This window comes from Aplidium turbinatum, chromosome 6 (genome assembly GCF_918807975.1).
Source record: "Aplidium turbinatum chromosome 6, kaAplTurb1.1, whole genome shotgun sequence".
NCBI classification, from domain to species: domain Eukaryota; kingdom Metazoa; phylum Chordata; class Ascidiacea; order Aplousobranchia; family Polyclinidae; genus Aplidium; species Aplidium turbinatum.
Genome location: NC_137477.1, coordinates 15,717,712 through 15,735,921, shown reverse-complemented (window position 1 = coordinate 15,735,921; position 18,210 = coordinate 15,717,712). Strand labels below are relative to the sequence as shown.

Genomic DNA, 18,210 nt, shown 5'->3' with positions numbered 1-18,210 from the left:
TGGCTTGAAATAAAAACAGCATTCTTAAGAAAATTTAGCCCGCTATATATGGCGCTTGGTTAAGCTTCTTCATCATTCTATTTGAATACAAGGTAAGTGCGCCTGAGCATTGTTTGCTCTCATTTTTCAAACTCATACATTGTTCTTTTTCGAAGTAAGTGAGTGATCACAGAAACAGCAGCAGCAGCTGCTGAAGTGTCGTCGAAAGGTTCTGCTCACACACAAAAAAGGCAAACAAAAGCAACGGAGCAAAGCCGAAGAGAATCACGGTCCCAGAAGAGAGATGCTGACAGGCAACCAACTCATACTTACCTGACGAGGGTCTTCACCGTGATCACGTAGGCGGTGGGCCCAGGGCGAGACTTCACCATTGCACTTCGGAGAAGTTGACCTCTGCGATTACCCCAAATGTGGGTAACTCGGTCGTATAATTTCTGTTAGTGGGGACTGCGTTCGCGCTATCCCTTTTTTAACTCATCAACCGAAAGCGAAGAAGAAGAAAAAGCTTTTTCCATCCCCCCCCCCCCGTACAACACATATCAAGCGTTTGGAGACCGAATTGTTGTCTTGTGTCCTGCTGTTGCGAGACCACAAGCTGAAAGCGAAATCATCTGAAAGCTTTTTAAGCGAATCAAAAGCAAGAGGTGAGCGTACTTGCTTCGGCAGTACATATACTAAAATTGGAACGATACAGAGAAGATTAGCATGGCCCCTGCGCAAGGATGACACGCAAAATCGTGAAGCGTTCCATATTTCTTTTAGTCACCGACTGGATGTGCATCCACAGTTCATCGACATGCTTTCTATGCCTTGTCCTTTGCTTGGATGCGACTTGATCGCGTCGTCACGCACGTGGTGTGCCCACGTTGCCAGGCAGTGGAGAACACCAGCCATTCGACAAAGTCGATTTCAAATGCGACCAGGACTGCCGGCCGGCGGACCGAAAGCGCCGCCGCGATGTCTAAACGTCGACGTCGTGGAGCATTGCTTTATCGCTTCTCGGCTCTCAAGAGCTAAGATCAAGTGTAGTATCTGTTCTTCTCAGTTTAATACCTGGGACGCCCAGCATCGCTGGGCTCTTGTATTAAATGTATGTTTGAAGACGGGGTGTCGATTCAAAGCTCGCTTTGTCGCACCCACGGGTTGTCCCGGTATTGCAGTACCTCCGGGTTCGGCCCACATCCCACCTTCGGGTGGGATAAATGAACAATCAATCATTGAAAATGCGAATCATGGCTTTCGTTGTTCGTCGGTCTCATTTCTTGTGTTTTATTGGTCGTCGTGTGTATCATATGTCATTTTCTGTTCATTTTCATTCATTGCGCCGATGTTATCTACTCTCTCGCGTACGTGTGTGTGGTGTTGCAAATTTTTCGCTTGTTGTCGCGTGTTCTGCAATGACTCTCTATTGAATAAAAGTTCCTGTGCTGAGCAATTCAGCCAGCACAGCTGTGCCAATAATGCGACTCACCTTGTCAAACATGTGATGTTCTCCTACGCAGACACAAACTTCTTTTCGTCGCGAGTCGTGAACAAACCAACTGACTGACCGGCCGGCTTCAAGCGGCACGTGACATGCAGAGTCTTGCATTAGTTTAATAAATGTCTTGCATTAGTTTAATAAATGTGAGCAAGCAATGCTCAGAGGGCGACTTACCTTTCAAAGAATAGAATGCGATCACTCATCATATGATAGCATGTATGGCAGCGAATGAAACTGAGCTTTGCTGCAGGCCATTGGCTTGAAATAAAAACAGCATTCTTAAGAAAATTTAGCCCGCTATATATGGCGCTTGGTTAAGCTTCTTCATCATTCTATTTGAATACAAGGTAAGTGCGCCTGAGCATTGTTTGCTCTCATTTTTCAAACTCATACATTGTTCTTTTTCGAAGTAAGTGAGTGATCACAGAAACAGCAGCAGCAGCTGCTGAAGTGTCGTCGAAAGGTTCTGCTCACACACAAAAAAGGCAAACAAAAGCAACGGAGCAAAGCCGAAGAGAATCACGGTCCCAGAAGAGAGATGCTGACAGGCAACCAACTCATACTTACCTGACGAGGGTCTTCACCGTGATCACGTAGGCGGTGGGCCCAGGGCGAGACTTCACCATTGCACTTCGGAGAAGTTGACCTCTGCGATTACCCCAAATGTGGGTAACTCGGTCGTATAATTTCTGTTAGTGGGGACTCGCGTTCGCGCTATCCCTTTTTTAACTCATCAACCGAAAGCGAAGAAGAAGAAAAAGCTTTTTCCATCCCCCCCCCCCCGTACAACACATATCAAGCGTTTGGAGACCGAATTGTTGTCTTGTGTCCTGCTGTTGCGAGACCACAAGCTGAAAGCGAAATCATCTGAAAGCTTTTTAAGCGAATCAAAAGCAAGAGGTGAGCGTACTTGCTTCGGCAGTACATATACTAAAATTGGAACGATACAGAGAAGATTAGCATGGCCCCTGCGCAAGGATGACACGCAAAATCGTGAAGCGTTCCATATTTCTTTTAGTCACCGACTGGATGTGCATCCACAGTTCATCGACATGCTTTCTATGCCTTGTCCTTTGCTTGGATGCGACTTGATCGCGTCGTCACGCACGTGGTGTGCCCACGTTGCCAGGCAGTGGAGAACACCAGCCATTCGACAAAGTCGATTTCAAATGCGACCAGGACTGCCGGCCGGCGGACCGAAAGCGCCGCCGCGATGTCTAAACGTCGACGTCGTGGAGCATTGCTTTATCGCTTCTCGGCTCTCAAGAGCTAAGATCAAGTGTAGTATCTGTTCTTCTCAGTTTAATACCTGGGACGCCCAGCATCGCTGGGCTCTTGTATTAAATGTATGTTTGAAGACGGGGTGTCGATTCAAAGCTCGCTTTGTCGCACCCACGGGTTGTCCCGGTATTGCAGTACCTCCGGGTTCGGCCCACATCCCACCTTCGGGTGGGATAAATGAACAATCAATCATTGAAAATGCGAATCATGGCTTTCGTTGTTCGTCGGTCTCATTTCTTGTGTTTTATTGGTCGTCGTGTGTATCATATGTCATTTTCTGTTCATTTTCATTCATTGCGCCGATGTTATCTACTCTCTCGCGTACGTGTGTGTGGTGTTGCAAATTTTTCGCTTGTTGTCGCGTGTTCTGCAATGACTCTCTATTGAATAAAAGTTCCTGTGCTGAGCAATTCAGCCAGCACAGCTGTGCCAATAATGCGACTCACCTTGTCAAACATGTGATGTTCTCCTACGCAGACACAAACTTCTTTTCGTCGCGAGTCGTGAACAAACCAACTGACTGACCGGCCGGCTTCAAGCGGCACGTGACATGCAGAGTCTTGCATTAGTTTAATAAATGTCTTGCATTAGTTTAATAAATGTGAGCAAGCAATGCTCAGAGGGCGACTTACCTTTCAAAGAATAGAATGCGATCACTCATCATATGATAGCATGTATGGCAGCGAATGAAACTGAGCTTTGCTGCAGGCCATTGGCTTGAAATAAAAACAGCATTCTTAAGAAAATTTAGCCCGCTATATATGGCGCTTGGTTAAGCTTCTTCATCATTCTATTTGAATACAAGGTAAGTGCGCCTGAGCATTGTTTGCTCTCATTTTTCAAACTCATACATTGTTCTTTTTCGAAGTAAGTGAGTGATCACAGAAACAGCAGCAGCAGCTGCTGAAGTGTCGTCGAAAGGTTCTGCTCACACACAAAAAAGGCAAACAAAAGCAACGGAGCAAAGCCGAAGAGAATCACGGTCCCAGAAGAGAGATGCTGACAGGCAACCAACTCATACTTACCTGACGAGGGTCTTCACCGTGATCACGTAGGCGGTGGGCCCAGGGCGAGACTTCACCATTGCACTTCGGAGAAGTTGACCTCTGCGATTACCCCAAATGTGGGTAACTCGGTCGTATAATTTCTGTTAGTGGGGACTGCGTTCGCGCTATCCCTTTTTTAACTCATCAACCGAAAGCGAAGAAGAAGAAAAAGCTTTTTCCATCCCCCCCCCCCCGTACAACACATATCAAGCGTTTGGAGACCGAATTGTTGTCTTGTGTCCTGCTGTTGCGAGACCACAAGCTGAAAGCGAAATCATCTGAAAGCTTTTTAAGCGAATCAAAAGCAAGAGGTGAGCGTACTTGCTTCGGCAGTACATATACTAAAATTGGAACGATACAGAGAAGATTAGCATGGCCCCTGCGCAAGGATGACACGCAAAATCGTGAAGCGTTCCATATTTCTTTTAGTCACCGACTGGATGTGCATCCACAGTTCATCGACATGCTTTCTATGCCTTGTCCTTTGCTTGGATGCGACTTGATCGCGTCGTCACGCACGTGGTGTGCCCACGTTGCCAGGCAGTGGAGAACACCAGCCATTCGACAAAGTCGATTTCAAATGCGACCAGGACTGCCGGCCGGCGGACCGAAAGCGCCGCCGCGATGTCTAAACGTCGACGTCGTGGAGCATTGCTTTATCGCTTCTCGGCTCTCAAGAGCTAAGATCAAGTGTAGTATCTGTTCTTCTCAGTTTAATACCTGGGACGCCCAGCATCGCTGGGCTCTTGTATTAAATGTATGTTTGAAGACGGGGTGTCGATTCAAAGCTCGCTTTGTCGCACCCACGGGTTGTCCCGGTATTGCAGTACCTCCGGGTTCGGCCCACATCCCACCTTCGGGTGGGATAAATGAACAATCAATCATTGAAAATGCGAATCATGGCTTTCGTTGTTCGTCGGTCTCATTTCTTGTGTTTTATTGGTCGTCGTGTGTATCATATGTCATTTTCTGTTCATTTTCATTCATTGCGCCGATGTTATCTACTCTCTCGCGTACGTGTGTGTGGTGTTGCAAATTTTTCGCTTGTTGTCGCGTGTTCTGCAATGACTCTCTATTGAATAAAAGTTCCTGTGCTGAGCAATTCAGCCAGCACAGCTGTGCCAATAATGCGACTCACCTTGTCAAACATGTGATGTTCTCCTACGCAGACACAAACTTCTTTTCGTCGCGAGTCGTGAACAAACCAACTGACTGACCGGCCGGCTTCAAGCGGCACGTGACATGCAGAGTCTTGCATTAGTTTAATAAATGTCTTGCATTAGTTTAATAAATGTGAGCAAGCAATGCTCAGAGGGCGACTTACCTTTCAAAGAATAGAATGCGATCACTCATCATATGATAGCATGTATGGCAGCGAATGAAACTGAGCTTTGCTGCAGGCCATTGGCTTGAAATAAAAACAGCATTCTTAAGAAAATTTAGCCCGCTATATATGGCGCTTGGTTAAGCTTCTTCATCATTCTATTTGAATACAAGGTAAGTGCGCCTGAGCATTGTTTGCTCTCATTTTTCAAACTCATACATTGTTCTTTTTCGAAGTAAGTGAGTGATCACAGAAACAGCAGCAGCAGCTGCTGAAGTGTCGTCGAAAGGTTCTGCTCACACACAAAAAAGGCAAACAAAAGCAACGGAGCAAAGCCGAAGAGAATCACGGTCCCAGAAGAGAGATGCTGACAGGCAACCAACTCATACTTACCTGACGAGGGTCTTCACCGTGATCACGTAGGCGGTGGGCCCAGGGCGAGACTTCACCATTGCACTTCGGAGAAGTTGACCTCTGCGATTACCCCAAATGTGGGTAACTCGGTCGTATAATTTCTGTTAGTGGGGACTGCGTTCGCGCTATCCCTTTTTTAACTCATCAACCGAAAGCGAAGAAGAAGAAAAAGCTTTTTCCATCCCCCCCCCCCCGTACAACACATATCAAGCGTTTGGAGACCGAATTGTTGTCTTGTGTCCTGCTGTTGCGAGACCACAAGCTGAAAGCGAAATCATCTGAAAGCTTTTTAAGCGAATCAAAAGCAAGAGGTGAGCGTACTTGCTTCGGCAGTACATATACTAAAATTGGAACGATACAGAGAAGATTAGCATGGCCCCTGCGCAAGGATGACACGCAAAATCGTGAAGCGTTCCATATTTCTTTTAGTCACCGACTGGATGTGCATCCACAGTTCATCGACATGCTTTCTATGCCTTGTCCTTTGCTTGGATGCGACTTGATCGCGTCGTCACGCACGTGGTGTGCCCACGTTGCCAGGCAGTGGAGAACACCAGCCATTCGACAAAGTCGATTTCAAATGCGACCAGGACTGCCGGCCGGCGGACCGAAAGCGCCGCCGCGATGTCTAAACGTCGACGTCGTGGAGCATTGCTTTATCGCTTCTCGGCTCTCAAGAGCTAAGATCAAGTGTAGTATCTGTTCTTCTCAGTTTAATACCTGGGACGCCCAGCATCGCTGGGCTCTTGTATTAAATGTATGTTTGAAGACGGGGTGTCGATTCAAAGCTCGCTTTGTCGCACCCACGGGTTGTCCCGGTATTGCAGTACCTCCGGGTTCGGCCCACATCCCACCTTCGGGTGGGATAAATGAACAATCAATCATTGAAAATGCGAATCATGGCTTTCGTTGTTCGTCGGTCTCATTTCTTGTGTTTTATTGGTCGTCGTGTGTATCATATGTCATTTTCTGTTCATTTTCATTCATTGCGCCGATGTTATCTACTCTCTCGCGTACGTGTGTGTGGTGTTGCAAATTTTTCGCTTGTTGTCGCGTGTTCTGCAATGACTCTCTATTGAATAAAAGTTCCTGTGCTGAGCAATTCAGCCAGCACAGCTGTGCCAATAATGCGACTCACCTTGTCAAACATGTGATGTTCTCCTACGCAGACACAAACTTCTTTTCGTCGCGAGTCGTGAACAAACCAACTGACTGACCGGCCGGCTTCAAGCGGCACGTGACATGCAGAGTCTTGCATTAGTTTAATAAATGTCTTGCATTAGTTTAATAAATGTGAGCAAGCAATGCTCAGAGGGCGACTTACCTTTCAAAGAATAGAATGCGATCACTCATCATATGATAGCATGTATGGCAGCGAATGAAACTGAGCTTTGCTGCAGGCCATTGGCTTGAAATAAAAACAGCATTCTTAAGAAAATTTAGCCCGCTATATATGGCGCTTGGTTAAGCTTCTTCATCATTCTATTTGAATACAAGGTAAGTGCGCCTGAGCATTGTTTGCTCTCATTTTTCAAACTCATACATTGTTCTTTTTCGAAGTAAGTGAGTGATCACAGAAACAGCAGCAGCAGCTGCTGAAGTGTCGTCGAAAGGTTCTGCTCACACACAAAAAAGGCAAACAAAAGCAACGGAGCAAAGCCGAAGAGAATCACGGTCCCAGAAGAGAGATGCTGACAGGCAACCAACTCATACTTACCTGACGAGGGTCTTCACCGTGATCACGTAGGCGGTGGGCCCAGGGCGAGACTTCACCATTGCACTTCGGAGAAGTTGACCTCTGCGATTACCCCAAATGTGGGTAACTCGGTCGTATAATTTCTGTTAGTGGGGACTGCGTTCGCGCTATCCCTTTTTTAACTCATCAACCGAAAGCGAAGAAGAAGAAAAAGCTTTTTCCATCCCCCCCCCCCCGTACAACACATATCAAGCGTTTGGAGACCGAATTGTTGTCTTGTGTCCTGCTGTTGCGAGACCACAAGCTGAAAGCGAAATCATCTGAAAGCTTTTTAAGCGAATCAAAAGCAAGAGGTGAGCGTACTTGCTTCGGCAGTACATATACTAAAATTGGAACGATACAGAGAAGATTAGCATGGCCCCTGCGCAAGGATGACACGCAAAATCGTGAAGCGTTCCATATTTCTTTTAGTCACCGACTGGATGTGCATCCACAGTTCATCGACATGCTTTCTATGCCTTGTCCTTTGCTTGGATGCGACTTGATCGCGTCGTCACGCACGTGGTGTGCCCACGTTGCCAGGCAGTGGAGAACACCAGCCATTCGACAAAGTCGATTTCAAATGCGACCAGGACTGCCGGCCGGCGGACCGAAAGCGCCGCCGCGATGTCTAAACGTCGACGTCGTGGAGCATTGCTTTATCGCTTCTCGGCTCTCAAGAGCTAAGATCAAGTGTAGTATCTGTTCTTCTCAGTTTAATACCTGGGACGCCCAGCATCGCTGGGCTCTTGTATTAAATGTATGTTTGAAGACGGGGTGTCGATTCAAAGCTCGCTTTGTCGCACCCACGGGTTGTCCCGGTATTGCAGTACCTCCGGGTTCGGCCCACATCCCACCTTCGGGTGGGATAAATGAACAATCAATCATTGAAAATGCGAATCATGGCTTTCGTTGTTCGTCGGTCTCATTTCTTGTGTTTTATTGGTCGTCGTGTGTATCATATGTCATTTTCTGTTCATTTTCATTCATTGCGCCGATGTTATCTACTCTCTCGCGTACGTGTGTGTGGTGTTGCAAATTTTTCGCTTGTTGTCGCGTGTTCTGCAATGACTCTCTATTGAATAAAAGTTCCTGTGCTGAGCAATTCAGCCAGCACAGCTGTGCCAATAATGCGACTCACCTTGTCAAACATGTGATGTTCTCCTACGCAGACACAAACTTCTTTTCGTCGCGAGTCGTGAACAAACCAACTGACTGACCGGCCGGCTTCAAGCGGCACGTGACATGCAGAGTCTTGCATTAGTTTAATAAATGTCTTGCATTAGTTTAATAAATGTGAGCAAGCAATGCTCAGAGGGCGACTTACCTTTCAAAGAATAGAATGCGATCACTCATCATATGATAGCATGTATGGCAGCGAATGAAACTGAGCTTTGCTGCAGGCCATTGGCTTGAAATAAAAACAGCATTCTTAAGAAAATTTAGCCCGCTATATATGGCGCTTGGTTAAGCTTCTTCATCATTCTATTTGAATACAAGGTAAGTGCGCCTGAGCATTGTTTGCTCTCATTTTTCAAACTCATACATTGTTCTTTTTCGAAGTAAGTGAGTGATCACAGAAACAGCAGCAGCAGCTGCTGAAGTGTCGTCGAAAGGTTCTGCTCACACACAAAAAAGGCAAACAAAAGCAACGGAGCAAAGCCGAAGAGAATCACGGTCCCAGAAGAGAGATGCTGACAGGCAACCAACTCATACTTACCTGACGAGGGTCTTCACCGTGATCACGTAGGCGGTGGGCCCAGGGCGAGACTTCACCATTGCACTTCGGAGAAGTTGACCTCTGCGATTACCCCAAATGTGGGTAACTCGGTCGTATAATTTCTGTTAGTGGGGACTGCGTTCGCGCTATCCCTTTTTTAACTCATCAACCGAAAGCGAAGAAGAAGAAAAAGCTTTTTCCATCCCCCCCCCCCCGTACAACACATATCAAGCGTTTGGAGACCGAATTGTTGTCTTGTGTCCTGCTGTTGCGAGACCACAAGCTGAAAGCGAAATCATCTGAAAGCTTTTTAAGCGAATCAAAAGCAAGAGGTGAGCGTACTTGCTTCGGCAGTACATATACTAAAATTGGAACGATACAGAGAAGATTAGCATGGCCCCTGCGCAAGGATGACACGCAAAATCGTGAAGCGTTCCATATTTCTTTTAGTCACCGACTGGATGTGCATCCACAGTTCATCGACATGCTTTCTATGCCTTGTCCTTTGCTTGGATGCGACTTGATCGCGTCGTCACGCACGTGGTGTGCCCACGTTGCCAGGCAGTGGAGAACACCAGCCATTCGACAAAGTCGATTTCAAATGCGACCAGGACTGCCGGCCGGCGGACCGAAAGCGCCGCCGCGATGTCTAAACGTCGACGTCGTGGAGCATTGCTTTATCGCTTCTCGGCTCTCAAGAGCTAAGATCAAGTGTAGTATCTGTTCTTCTCAGTTTAATACCTGGGACGCCCAGCATCGCTGGGCTCTTGTATTAAATGTATGTTTGAAGACGGGGTGTCGATTCAAAGCTCGCTTTGTCGCACCCACGGGTTGTCCCGGTATTGCAGTACCTCCGGGTTCGGCCCACATCCCACCTTCGGGTGGGATAAATGAACAATCAATCATTGAAAATGCGAATCATGGCTTTCGTTGTTCGTCGGTCTCATTTCTTGTGTTTTATTGGTCGTCGTGTGTATCATATGTCATTTTCTGTTCATTTTCATTCATTGCGCCGATGTTATCTACTCTCTCGCGTACGTGTGTGTGGTGTTGCAAATTTTTCGCTTGTTGTCGCGTGTTCTGCAATGACTCTCTATTGAATAAAAGTTCCTGTGCTGAGCAATTCAGCCAGCACAGCTGTGCCAATAATGCGACTCACCTTGTCAAACATGTGATGTTCTCCTACGCAGACACAAACTTCTTTTCGTCGCGAGTCGTGAACAAACCAACTGACTGACCGGCCGGCTTCAAGCGGCACGTGACATGCAGAGTCTTGCATTAGTTTAATAAATGTCTTGCATTAGTTTAATAAATGTGAGCAAGCAATGCTCAGAGGGCGACTTACCTTTCAAAGAATAGAATGCGATCACTCATCATATGATAGCATGTATGGCAGCGAATGAAACTGAGCTTTGCTGCAGGCCATTGGCTTGAAATAAAAACAGCATTCTTAAGAAAATTTAGCCCGCTATATATGGCGCTTGGTTAAGCTTCTTCATCATTCTATTTGAATACAAGGTAAGTGCGCCTGAGCATTGTTTGCTCTCATTTTTCAAACTCATACATTGTTCTTTTTCGAAGTAAGTGAGTGATCACAGAAACAGCAGCAGCAGCTGCTGAAGTGTCGTCGAAAGGTTCTGCTCACACACAAAAAAGGCAAACAAAAGCAACGGAGCAAAGCCGAAGAGAATCACGGTCCCAGAAGAGAGATGCTGACAGGCAACCAACTCATACTTACCTGACGAGGGTCTTCACCGTGATCACGTAGGCGGTGGGCCCAGGGCGAGACTTCACCATTGCACTTCGGAGAAGTTGACCTCTGCGATTACCCCAAATGTGGGTAACTCGGTCGTATAATTTCTGTTAGTGGGGACTGCGTTCGCGCTATCCCTTTTTTAACTCATCAACCGAAAGCGAAGAAGAAGAAAAAGCTTTTTCCATCCCCCCCCCCCCGTACAACACATATCAAGCGTTTGGAGACCGAATTGTTGTCTTGTGTCCTGCTGTTGCGAGACCACAAGCTGAAAGCGAAATCATCTGAAAGCTTTTTAAGCGAATCAAAAGCAAGAGGTGAGCGTACTTGCTTCGGCAGTACATATACTAAAATTGGAACGATACAGAGAAGATTAGCATGGCCCCTGCGCAAGGATGACACGCAAAATCGTGAAGCGTTCCATATTTCTTTTAGTCACCGACTGGATGTGCATCCACAGTTCATCGACATGCTTTCTATGCCTTGTCCTTTGCTTGGATGCGACTTGATCGCGTCGTCACGCACGTGGTGTGCCCACGTTGCCAGGCAGTGGAGAACACCAGCCATTCGACAAAGTCGATTTCAAATGCGACCAGGACTGCCGGCCGGCGGACCGAAAGCGCCGCCGCGATGTCTAAACGTCGACGTCGTGGAGCATTGCTTTATCGCTTCTCGGCTCTCAAGAGCTAAGATCAAGTGTAGTATCTGTTCTTCTCAGTTTAATACCTGGGACGCCCAGCATCGCTGGGCTCTTGTATTAAATGTATGTTTGAAGACGGGGTGTCGATTCAAAGCTCGCTTTGTCGCACCCACGGGTTGTCCCGGTATTGCAGTACCTCCGGGTTCGGCCCACATCCCACCTTCGGGTGGGATAAATGAACAATCAATCATTGAAAATGCGAATCATGGCTTTCGTTGTTCGTCGGTCTCATTTCTTGTGTTTTATTGGTCGTCGTGTGTATCATATGTCATTTTCTGTTCATTTTCATTCATTGCGCCGATGTTATCTACTCTCTCGCGTACGTGTGTGTGGTGTTGCAAATTTTTCGCTTGTTGTCGCGTGTTCTGCAATGACTCTCTATTGAATAAAAGTTCCTGTGCTGAGCAATTCAGCCAGCACAGCTGTGCCAATAATGCGACTCACCTTGTCAAACATGTGATGTTCTCCTACGCAGACACAAACGTTCTTTTCGTCGCGAGTCGTGAACAAACCAACTGACTGACCGGCCGGCTTCAAGCGGCACGTGACATGCAGAGTCTTGCATTAGTTTAATAAATGTCTTGCATTAGTTTAATAAATGTGAGCAAGCAATGCTCAGAGGGCGACTTACCTTTCAAAGAATAGAATGCGATCACTCATCATATGATAGCATGTATGGCAGCGAATGAAACTGAGCTTTGCTGCAGGCCATTGGCTTGAAATAAAAACAGCATTCTTAAGAAAATTTAGCCCGCTATATATGGCGCTTGGTTAAGCTTCTTCATCATTCTATTTGAATACAAGGTAAGTGCGCCTGAGCATTGTTTGCTCTCATTTTTCAAACTCATACATTGTTCTTTTTCGAAGTAAGTGAGTGATCACAGAAACAGCAGCAGCAGCTGCTGAAGTGTCGTCGAAAGGTTCTGCTCACACACAAAAAAGGCAAACAAAAGCAACGGAGCAAAGCCGAAGAGAATCACGGTCCCAGAAGAGAGATGCTGACAGGCAACCAACTCATACTTACCTGACGAGGGTCTTCACCGTGATCACGTAGGCGGTGGGCCCAGGGCGAGACTTCACCATTGCACTTCGGAGAAGTTGACCTCTGCGATTACCCCAAATGTGGGTAACTCGGTCGTATAATTTCTGTTAGTGGGGACTGCGTTCGCGCTATCCCTTTTTTAACTCATCAACCGAAAGCGAAGAAGAAGAAAAAGCTTTTTCCATCCCCCCCCCCCCGTACAACACATATCAAGCGTTTGGAGACCGAATTGTTGTCTTGTGTCCTGCTGTTGCGAGACCACAAGCTGAAAGCGAAATCATCTGAAAGCTTTTTAAGCGAATCAAAAGCAAGAGGTGAGCGTACTTGCTTCGGCAGTACATATACTAAAATTGGAACGATACAGAGAAGATTAGCATGGCCCCTGCGCAAGGATGACACGCAAAATCGTGAAGCGTTCCATATTTCTTTTAGTCACCGACTGGATGTGCATCCACAGTTCATCGACATGCTTTCTATGCCTTGTCCTTTGCTTGGATGCGACTTGATCGCGTCGTCACGCACGTGGTGTGCCCACGTTGCCAGGCAGTGGAGAACACCAGCCATTCGACAAAGTCGATTTCAAATGCGACCAGGACTGCCGGCCGGCGGACCGAAAGCGCCGCCGCGATGTCTAAACGTCGACGTCGTGGAGCATTGCTTTATCGCTTCTCGGCTCTCAAGAGCTAAGATCAAGTGTAGTATCTGTTCTTCTCAGTTTAATACCTGGGACGCCCAGCATCGCTGGGCTCTTGTATTAAATGTATGTTTGAAGACGGGGTGTCGATTCAAAGCTCGCTTTGTCGCACCCACGGGTTGTCCCGGTATTGCAGTACCTCCGGGTTCGGCCCACATCCCACCTTCGGGTGGGATAAATGAACAATCAATCATTGAAAATGCGAATCATGGCTTTCGTTGTTCGTCGGTCTCATTTCTTGTGTTTTATTGGTCGTCGTGTGTATCATATGTCATTTTCTGTTCATTTTCATTCATTGCGCCGATGTTATCTACTCTCTCGCGTACGTGTGTGTGGTGTTGCAAATTTTTCGCTTGTTGTCGCGTGTTCTGCAATGACTCTCTATTGAATAAAAGTTCCTGTGCTGAGCAATTCAGCCAGCACAGCTGTGCCAATAATGCGACTCACCTTGTCAAACATGTGATGTTCTCCTACGCAGACACAAACTTCTTTTCGTCGCGAGTCGTGAACAAACCAACTGACTGACCGGCCGGCTTCAAGCGGCACGTGACATGCAGAGTCTTGCATTAGTTTAATAAATGTCTTGCATTAGTTTAATAAATGTGAGCAAGCAATGCTCAGAGGGCGACTTACCTTTCAAAGAATAGAATGCGATCACTCATCATATGATAGCATGTATGGCAGCGAATGAAACTGAGCTTTGCTGCAGGCCATTGGCTTGAAATAAAAACAGCATTCTTAAGAAAATTTAGCCCGCTATATATGGCGCTTGGTTAAGCTTCTTCATCATTCTATTTGAATACAAGGTAAGTGCGCCTGAGCATTGTTTGCTCTCATTTTTCAAACTCATACATTGTTCTTTTTCGAAGTAAGTGAGTGATCACAGAAACAGCAGCAGCAGCTGCTGAAGTGTCGTCGAAAGGTTCTGCTCACACACAAAAAAGGCAAACAAAAGCAACGGAGCAAAGCCGAAGAGAATCACGGTCCCAGAAGAGAGATGCTGACAGGCAACCAACTCATACTTACCTGACGAGGGTCTTCACCGTGATCACGTAGGCGGTGGGCCCAGGGCGAGACTTCACCATTGCACTTCGGAGAAGTTGACCTCTGCGATTACCCCAAATGTGGGTAACTCGGTCGTATAATTTCTGTTAGTGGGGACTGCGTTCGCGCTATCCCTTTTTTAACTCATCAACCGAAAGCGAAGAAGAAGAAAAAGCTTTTTCCATCCCCCCCCCCCCGTACAACACATATCAAGCGTTTGGAGACCGAATTGTTGTCTTGTGTCCTGCTGTTGCGAGACCACAAGCTGAAAGCGAAATCATCTGAAAGCTTTTTAAGCGAATCAAAAGCAAGAGGTGAGCGTACTTGCTTCGGCAGTACATATACTAAAATTGGAACGATACAGAGAAGATTAGCATGGCCCCTGCGCAAGGATGACACGCAAAATCGTGAAGCGTTCCATATTTCTTTTAGTCACCGACTGGATGTGCATCCACAGTTCATCGACATGCTTTCTATGCCTTGTCCTTTGCTTGGATGCGACTTGATCGCGTCGTCACGCACGTGGTGTGCCCACGTTGCCAGGCAGTGGAGAACACCAGCCATTCGACAAAGTCGATTTCAAATGCGACCAGGACTGCCGGCCGGCGGACCGAAAGCGCCGCCGCGATGTCTAAACGTCGACGTCGTGGAGCATTGCTTTATCGCTTCTCGGCTCTCAAGAGCTAAGATCAAGTGTAGTATCTGTTCTTCTCAGTTTAATACCTGGGACGCCCAGCATCGCTGGGCTCTTGTATTAAATGTATGTTTGAAGACGGGGTGTCGATTCAAAGCTCGCTTTGTCGCACCCACGGGTTGTCCCGGTATTGCAGTACCTCCGGGTTCGGCCCACATCCCACCTTCGGGTGGGATAAATGAACAATCAATCATTGAAAATGCGAATCATGGCTTTCGTTGTTCGTCGGTCTCATTTCTTGTGTTTTATTGGTCGTCGTGTGTATCATATGTCATTTTCTGTTCATTTTCATTCATTGCGCCGATGTTATCTACTCTCTCGCGTACGTGTGTGTGGTGTTGCAAATTTTTCGCTTGTTGTCGCGTGTTCTGCAATGACTCTCTATTGAATAAAAGTTCCTGTGCTGAGCAATTCAGCCAGCACAGCTGTGCCAATAATGCGACTCACCTTGTCAAACATGTGATGTTCTCCTACGCAGACACAAACTTCTTTTCGTCGCGAGTCGTGAACAAACCAACTGACTGACCGGCCGGCTTCAAGCGGCACGTGACATGCAGAGTCTTGCATTAGTTTAATAAATGTCTTGCATTAGTTTAATAAATGTGAGCAAGCAATGCTCAGAGGGCGACTTACCTTTCAAAGAATAGAATGCGATCACTCATCATATGATAGCATGTATGGCAGCGAATGAAACTGAGCTTTGCTGCAGGCCATTGGCTTGAAATAAAAACAGCATTCTTAAGAAAATTTAGCCCGCTATATATGGCGCTTGGTTAAGCTTCTTCATCATTCTATTTGAATACAAGGTAAGTGCGCCTGAGCATTGTTTGCTCTCATTTTTCAAACTCATACATTGTTCTTTTTCGAAGTAAGTGAGTGATCACAGAAACAGCAGCAGCAGCTGCTGAAGTGTCGTCGAAAGGTTCTGCTCACACACAAAAAAGGCAAACAAAAGCAACGGAGCAAAGCCGAAGAGAATCACGGTCCCAGAAGAGAGATGCTGACAGGCAACCAACTCATACTTACCTGACGAGGGTCTTCACCGTGATCACGTAGGCGGTGGGCCCAGGGCGAGACTTCACCATTGCACTTCGGAGAAGTTGACCTCTGCGATTACCCCAAATGTGGGTAACTCGGTCGTATAATTTCTGTTAGTGGGGACTGCGTTCGCGCTATCCCTTTTTTAACTCATCAACCGAAAGCGAAGAAGAAGAAAAAGCTTTTTCCATCCCCCCCCCCCCGTACAACACATATCAAGCGTTTGGAGACCGAATTGTTGTCTTGTGTCCTGCTGTTGCGAGACCACAAGCTGAAAGCGAAATCATCTGAAAGCTTTTTAAGCGAATCAAAAGCAAGAGGTGAGCGTACTTGCTTCGGCAGTACATATACTAAAATTGGAACGATACAGAGAAGATTAGCATGGCCCCTGCGCAAGGATGACACGCAAAATCGTGAAGCGTTCCATATTTCTTTTAGTCACCGACTGGATGTGCATCCACAGTTCATCGACATGCTTTCTATGCCTTGTCCTTTGCTTGGATGCGACTTGATCGCGTCGTCACGCACGTGGTGTGCCCACGTTGCCAGGCAGTGGAGAACACCAGCCATTCGACAAAGTCGATTTCAAATGCGACCAGGACTGCCGGCCGGCGGACCGAAAGCGCCGCCGCGATGTCTAAACGTCGACGTCGTGGAGCATTGCTTTATCGCTTCTCGGCTCTCAAGAGCTAAGATCAAGTGTAGTATCTGTTCTTCTCAGTTTAATACCTGGGACGCCCAGCATCGCTGGGCTCTTGTATTAAATGTATGTTTGAAGACGGGGTGTCGATTCAAAGCTCGCTTTGTCGCACCCACGGGTTGTCCCGGTATTGCAGTACCTCCGGGTTCGGCCCACATCCCACCTTCGGGTGGGATAAATGAACAATCAATCATTGAAAATGCGAATCATGGCTTTCGTTGTTCGTCGGTCTCATTTCTTGTGTTTTATTGGTCGTCGTGTGTATCATATGTCATTTTCTGTTCATTTTCATTCATTGCGCCGATGTTATCTACTCTCTCGCGTACGTGTGTGTGGTGTTGCAAATTTTTCGCTTGTTGTCGCGTGTTCTGCAATGACTCTCTATTGAATAAAAGTTCCTGTGCTGAGCAATTCAGCCAGCACAGCTGTGCCAATAATGCGACTCACCTTGTCAAACATGTGATGTTCTCCTACGCAGACACAAACTTCTTTTCGTCGCGAGTCGTGAACAAACCAACTGACTGACCGGCCGGCTTCAAGCGGCACGTGACATGCAGAGTCTTGCATTAGTTTAATAAATGTCTTGCATTAGTTTAATAAATGTGAGCAAGCAATGCTCAGAGGGCGACTTACCTTTCAAAGAATAGAATGCGATCACTCATCATATGATAGCATGTATGGCAGCGAATGAAACTGAGCTTTGCTGCAGGCCATTGGCTTGAAATAAAAACAGCATTCTTAAGAAAATTTAGCCCGCTATATATGGCGCTTGGTTAAGCTTCTTCATCATTCTATTTGAATACAAGGTAAGTGCGCCTGAGCATTGTTTGCTCTCATTTTTCAAACTCATACATTGTTCTTTTTCGAAGTAAGTGAGTGATCACAGAAACAGCAGCAGCAGCTGCTGAAGTGTCGTCGAAAGGTTCTGCTCACACACAAAAAAGGCAAACAAAAGCAACGGAGCAAAGCCGAAGAGAATCACGGTCCCAGAAGAGAGATGCTGACAGGCAACCAACTCATACTTACCTGACGAGGGTCTTCACCGTGATCACGTAGGCGGTGGGCCCAGGGCGAGACTTCACCATTGCACTTCGGAGAAGTTGACCTCTGCGATTACCCCAAATGTGGGTAACTCGGTCGTATAATTTCTGTTAGTGGGGACTGCGTTCGCGCTATCCCTTTTTTAACTCATCAACCGAAAGCGAAGAAGAAGAAAAAGCTTTTTCCATCCCCCCCCCCCCGTACAACACATATCAAGCGTTTGGAGACCGAATTGTTGTCTTGTGTCCTGCTGTTGCGAGACCACAAGCTGAAAGCGAAATCATCTGAAAGCTTTTTAAGCGAATCAAAAGCAAGAGGTGAGCGTACTTGCTTCGGCAGTACATATACTAAAATTGGAACGATACAGAGAAGATTAGCATGGCCCCTGCGCAAGGATGACACGCAAAATCGTGAAGCGTTCCATATTTCTTTTAGTCACCGACTGGATGTGCATCCACAGTTCATCGACATGCTTTCTATGCCTTGTCCTTTGCTTGCTTG

The 18,210-nt window shown here is 46.8% G+C and overlaps 32 non-coding genes across 32 annotated transcripts; all 32 read left to right on the top strand.

The window, feature by feature from the left end:
• Window positions 1–304: 304 nt before the first annotated feature.
• On the top strand, window positions 305–467 carry LOC145773502 (U1 spliceosomal RNA). Its single transcript, XR_014289879.1, has one exon. It is a non-coding gene; the product is annotated as a U1 spliceosomal RNA (small nuclear RNA).
• Window positions 468–650: 183 nt separating this feature from the next.
• LOC145773026 (U6 spliceosomal RNA) lies at window positions 651–757 on the top strand. Its single transcript, XR_014289448.1, has one exon. It is a non-coding gene; the product is annotated as a U6 spliceosomal RNA (small nuclear RNA).
• Window positions 758–991: 234 nt separating this feature from the next.
• On the top strand, window positions 992–1,185 carry LOC145773597 (U2 spliceosomal RNA). The gene has a single exon (XR_014289969.1). It is a non-coding gene; the product is annotated as a U2 spliceosomal RNA (small nuclear RNA).
• Window positions 1,186–2,042: 857 nt separating this feature from the next.
• On the top strand, window positions 2,043–2,206 carry LOC145773516 (U1 spliceosomal RNA). The gene has a single exon (XR_014289892.1). It is a non-coding gene; the product is annotated as a U1 spliceosomal RNA (small nuclear RNA).
• Window positions 2,207–2,389: 183 nt separating this feature from the next.
• LOC145773025 (U6 spliceosomal RNA) lies at window positions 2,390–2,496 on the top strand. Its single transcript, XR_014289447.1, has one exon. It is a non-coding gene; the product is annotated as a U6 spliceosomal RNA (small nuclear RNA).
• Window positions 2,497–2,730: 234 nt separating this feature from the next.
• On the top strand, window positions 2,731–2,924 carry LOC145773596 (U2 spliceosomal RNA). Its single transcript, XR_014289968.1, has one exon. It is a non-coding gene; the product is annotated as a U2 spliceosomal RNA (small nuclear RNA).
• Window positions 2,925–3,781: 857 nt separating this feature from the next.
• LOC145773501 (U1 spliceosomal RNA) lies at window positions 3,782–3,944 on the top strand. Its single transcript, XR_014289878.1, has one exon. It is a non-coding gene; the product is annotated as a U1 spliceosomal RNA (small nuclear RNA).
• Window positions 3,945–4,127: 183 nt separating this feature from the next.
• Window positions 4,128–4,234, top strand: LOC145773024 (U6 spliceosomal RNA). Its single transcript, XR_014289446.1, has one exon. It is a non-coding gene; the product is annotated as a U6 spliceosomal RNA (small nuclear RNA).
• Window positions 4,235–4,468: 234 nt separating this feature from the next.
• LOC145773594 (U2 spliceosomal RNA) lies at window positions 4,469–4,662 on the top strand. Its single transcript, XR_014289967.1, has one exon. It is a non-coding gene; the product is annotated as a U2 spliceosomal RNA (small nuclear RNA).
• An 857-nt stretch (window positions 4,663–5,519) lies between these two features.
• LOC145773500 (U1 spliceosomal RNA) lies at window positions 5,520–5,682 on the top strand. Its single transcript, XR_014289877.1, has one exon. It is a non-coding gene; the product is annotated as a U1 spliceosomal RNA (small nuclear RNA).
• A 183-nt stretch (window positions 5,683–5,865) lies between these two features.
• LOC145773023 (U6 spliceosomal RNA) lies at window positions 5,866–5,972 on the top strand. The gene has a single exon (XR_014289445.1). It is a non-coding gene; the product is annotated as a U6 spliceosomal RNA (small nuclear RNA).
• A 234-nt stretch (window positions 5,973–6,206) lies between these two features.
• Window positions 6,207–6,400, top strand: LOC145773593 (U2 spliceosomal RNA). Its single transcript, XR_014289966.1, has one exon. It is a non-coding gene; the product is annotated as a U2 spliceosomal RNA (small nuclear RNA).
• An 857-nt stretch (window positions 6,401–7,257) lies between these two features.
• Window positions 7,258–7,420, top strand: LOC145773498 (U1 spliceosomal RNA). Its single transcript, XR_014289876.1, has one exon. It is a non-coding gene; the product is annotated as a U1 spliceosomal RNA (small nuclear RNA).
• A 183-nt stretch (window positions 7,421–7,603) lies between these two features.
• Window positions 7,604–7,710, top strand: LOC145773022 (U6 spliceosomal RNA). The gene has a single exon (XR_014289444.1). It is a non-coding gene; the product is annotated as a U6 spliceosomal RNA (small nuclear RNA).
• Window positions 7,711–7,944: 234 nt separating this feature from the next.
• Window positions 7,945–8,138, top strand: LOC145773592 (U2 spliceosomal RNA). The gene has a single exon (XR_014289965.1). It is a non-coding gene; the product is annotated as a U2 spliceosomal RNA (small nuclear RNA).
• An 857-nt stretch (window positions 8,139–8,995) lies between these two features.
• On the top strand, window positions 8,996–9,158 carry LOC145773497 (U1 spliceosomal RNA). Its single transcript, XR_014289875.1, has one exon. It is a non-coding gene; the product is annotated as a U1 spliceosomal RNA (small nuclear RNA).
• A 183-nt stretch (window positions 9,159–9,341) lies between these two features.
• LOC145773021 (U6 spliceosomal RNA) lies at window positions 9,342–9,448 on the top strand. Its single transcript, XR_014289443.1, has one exon. It is a non-coding gene; the product is annotated as a U6 spliceosomal RNA (small nuclear RNA).
• Window positions 9,449–9,682: 234 nt separating this feature from the next.
• Window positions 9,683–9,876, top strand: LOC145773591 (U2 spliceosomal RNA). Its single transcript, XR_014289964.1, has one exon. It is a non-coding gene; the product is annotated as a U2 spliceosomal RNA (small nuclear RNA).
• An 857-nt stretch (window positions 9,877–10,733) lies between these two features.
• On the top strand, window positions 10,734–10,896 carry LOC145773496 (U1 spliceosomal RNA). The gene has a single exon (XR_014289874.1). It is a non-coding gene; the product is annotated as a U1 spliceosomal RNA (small nuclear RNA).
• Window positions 10,897–11,079: 183 nt separating this feature from the next.
• Window positions 11,080–11,186, top strand: LOC145773020 (U6 spliceosomal RNA). Its single transcript, XR_014289442.1, has one exon. It is a non-coding gene; the product is annotated as a U6 spliceosomal RNA (small nuclear RNA).
• Window positions 11,187–11,420: 234 nt separating this feature from the next.
• LOC145773590 (U2 spliceosomal RNA) lies at window positions 11,421–11,614 on the top strand. Its single transcript, XR_014289963.1, has one exon. It is a non-coding gene; the product is annotated as a U2 spliceosomal RNA (small nuclear RNA).
• Window positions 11,615–12,472: 858 nt separating this feature from the next.
• LOC145773495 (U1 spliceosomal RNA) lies at window positions 12,473–12,635 on the top strand. The gene has a single exon (XR_014289873.1). It is a non-coding gene; the product is annotated as a U1 spliceosomal RNA (small nuclear RNA).
• Window positions 12,636–12,818: 183 nt separating this feature from the next.
• On the top strand, window positions 12,819–12,925 carry LOC145773019 (U6 spliceosomal RNA). Its single transcript, XR_014289441.1, has one exon. It is a non-coding gene; the product is annotated as a U6 spliceosomal RNA (small nuclear RNA).
• A 234-nt stretch (window positions 12,926–13,159) lies between these two features.
• On the top strand, window positions 13,160–13,353 carry LOC145773588 (U2 spliceosomal RNA). Its single transcript, XR_014289961.1, has one exon. It is a non-coding gene; the product is annotated as a U2 spliceosomal RNA (small nuclear RNA).
• Window positions 13,354–14,210: 857 nt separating this feature from the next.
• On the top strand, window positions 14,211–14,373 carry LOC145773493 (U1 spliceosomal RNA). Its single transcript, XR_014289871.1, has one exon. It is a non-coding gene; the product is annotated as a U1 spliceosomal RNA (small nuclear RNA).
• Window positions 14,374–14,556: 183 nt separating this feature from the next.
• Window positions 14,557–14,663, top strand: LOC145773018 (U6 spliceosomal RNA). The gene has a single exon (XR_014289440.1). It is a non-coding gene; the product is annotated as a U6 spliceosomal RNA (small nuclear RNA).
• Window positions 14,664–14,897: 234 nt separating this feature from the next.
• Window positions 14,898–15,091, top strand: LOC145773587 (U2 spliceosomal RNA). The gene has a single exon (XR_014289960.1). It is a non-coding gene; the product is annotated as a U2 spliceosomal RNA (small nuclear RNA).
• Window positions 15,092–15,948: 857 nt separating this feature from the next.
• LOC145773492 (U1 spliceosomal RNA) lies at window positions 15,949–16,111 on the top strand. Its single transcript, XR_014289870.1, has one exon. It is a non-coding gene; the product is annotated as a U1 spliceosomal RNA (small nuclear RNA).
• A 183-nt stretch (window positions 16,112–16,294) lies between these two features.
• Window positions 16,295–16,401, top strand: LOC145773017 (U6 spliceosomal RNA). Its single transcript, XR_014289439.1, has one exon. It is a non-coding gene; the product is annotated as a U6 spliceosomal RNA (small nuclear RNA).
• Window positions 16,402–16,635: 234 nt separating this feature from the next.
• On the top strand, window positions 16,636–16,829 carry LOC145773586 (U2 spliceosomal RNA). Its single transcript, XR_014289959.1, has one exon. It is a non-coding gene; the product is annotated as a U2 spliceosomal RNA (small nuclear RNA).
• Window positions 16,830–17,686: 857 nt separating this feature from the next.
• On the top strand, window positions 17,687–17,849 carry LOC145773491 (U1 spliceosomal RNA). Its single transcript, XR_014289869.1, has one exon. It is a non-coding gene; the product is annotated as a U1 spliceosomal RNA (small nuclear RNA).
• Window positions 17,850–18,032: 183 nt separating this feature from the next.
• LOC145773015 (U6 spliceosomal RNA) lies at window positions 18,033–18,139 on the top strand. The gene has a single exon (XR_014289437.1). It is a non-coding gene; the product is annotated as a U6 spliceosomal RNA (small nuclear RNA).
• Window positions 18,140–18,210: the final 71 nt, after the last annotated feature.